At 31.9% G+C, this 1832-nt stretch overlaps 1 long non-coding RNA gene across 2 annotated transcripts; it reads right to left on the bottom strand.

The window, feature by feature from the left end:
* Positions 1-482: 482 nt before the first annotated feature.
* Positions 483-1614, bottom strand: LOC134223102 (uncharacterized). 2 transcript variants are annotated; one of them, XR_009982464.1, is made up of 3 exons: positions 1278-1614; positions 707-1194; positions 483-639 (listed from the first exon to the last, which is right to left on the bottom strand). It is a non-coding gene; the product is annotated as an uncharacterized LOC134223102 (long non-coding RNA). The 2 variants fall into 2 exon arrangements; XR_009982463.1 differs by having other exon boundaries at positions 707-819; positions 1278-1400.
* Between the last annotated feature and the right edge of the window lie 218 nt (positions 1615-1832).

Genomic DNA, 1832 nt, shown 5'->3' with positions numbered 1-1832 from the left:
AATTGTTTGGAACTCATGGAGGAGCTGACAAAAGTATTTTTTGGATTTACAAAAAGTATACCTAAAGGAATTTCTGAGTGAATACCCGGATAAAAATATCATTAAAATATCACATATTTTATTGTTACAACACCATTTAAAACATAATTTTTACCATTGAATATAATGGAGTTTTGACAATAAAATCACATGAGAAATGATGGTTTTCCACGATAAAATGAATGGTAAATGGGACTTTTACAATTAAAAAGGGGGTTGTTATGTATCTTTACAATAAAAAATCGAAAATTTTCCATACAAAATTCGGAGCAAAACAATTGATTTTACGGTTCTTCAATGGGATGATTTCGAGCGACAAAACAATAGAAAACATTGTGTTTTAAATGTTTTCAATTACTGTTTCTATTGTTTTACAATAGGAATACAAAAGGATTTAGAATACATTATACTCCAATATTACAATAAAAATACAATACAATTAATTGTTTTACATATCATTTTATTTTCCTCCGGTTGTTTAGCATATCTTTAGACGAATCCAGCGCACTACTTCCAAAGTTAAGTGGGTTGCCTGTATCTGGAGAAAAATCCAACATCGGTTTAAAAAGTGTACTAACTTTGTTCCGAATAGATATAAACCTGTGAAAAATGTAAATTATAAAAGAATGTCAGTTTTATTAGAAAAAATACGTCGAGAAGAAATTACCTGCATCAGTTCTTATTATATCCCCTTGGTGAGATTGGCCAATGGTAGCCACTGAACGATCTTCAATCAGTGACCAGCAAGCAGCAGTATTTTATTTATCATAAGCTTCATTTCTGTAAAGGAACAAGGATACATGTTACCAGGCATGTCATCAGGTACTATGATGATAAAATTTTCATTTATTTTTTGTTCGGGATGAACCACTGCGTTCATTATGTACATTGAACTTTTGTAGTATAAGATTACGATTACCGGTGGTGAGTATAAGCCGTTTGTCAGCGCAGTATCATTACTTGACACTTTACCGGTCGCTACTAAACGCGCTGCTAAAACAGTAGCGCAGCTGACAGGTGACCAAATTGACGAAATAACCGCGCTACTATTTGATGAACTATCAAACGTCGAACGTCACCGATACGGAATGCAGCCACCGAAATGATAACCGAAAATACCGAAAATAGTGACCGATGCGAAAAAGAGTGACTAATCTAAAATGACAGTACAGTGAGTGATCAAAATACTCGCGCCCAGTAATGATGCTCTAACGCGCTTCAACACTTTAGATACTCACCACGGTACAGAAGCCATAGTGATCTACCGCTTTCCCAGCAGCAGAAACTGCAATGAAAAAAACACTTTTTGCACCATACAGTTTCATTATTTTCATCTCTTCACTATAATTATAAACAAAACTGTACACGGTCAAATGAATCCAGCCATTCTCCGAGTAAATTAAAAGCAAAAGTTTTTGTTCCCTTTAATTTTTTTGAAATCAAATTTTTATTGCAGAACATTTCTAGACCTGCAACAAGACCTGCAATATGAAAATATATACTTGAGAACCGGTATAACATTTTTATTTATTTAACAAACAAAGCTATTGTAATTTTATTGTTTTCAATTGTTATTTCATCAATATAATAAATCCATGAAATATTCCAAAATTATATTAACTCAATAACATTAGACGGATTTCCAGATCATCCAAACCGAATACTTTTAAAAATTGTTTAATTTTTGGATGAGCAATACTAAACATAAGCGAACAATAAAAATATAATAGAATATATCGGAAACATTTAAATATATTGTGATTTTAATGTACGTACAATAAAGATCTTTTACA

The sequence above is a fragment of the Armigeres subalbatus genome, chromosome 3, assembly GCF_024139115.2.
Source record: "Armigeres subalbatus isolate Guangzhou_Male chromosome 3, GZ_Asu_2, whole genome shotgun sequence".
NCBI classification, from domain to species: Eukaryota; Metazoa; Arthropoda; class Insecta; order Diptera; family Culicidae; genus Armigeres; species Armigeres subalbatus.
This window is presented reverse-complemented; position numbering and strand designations above follow the sequence as displayed.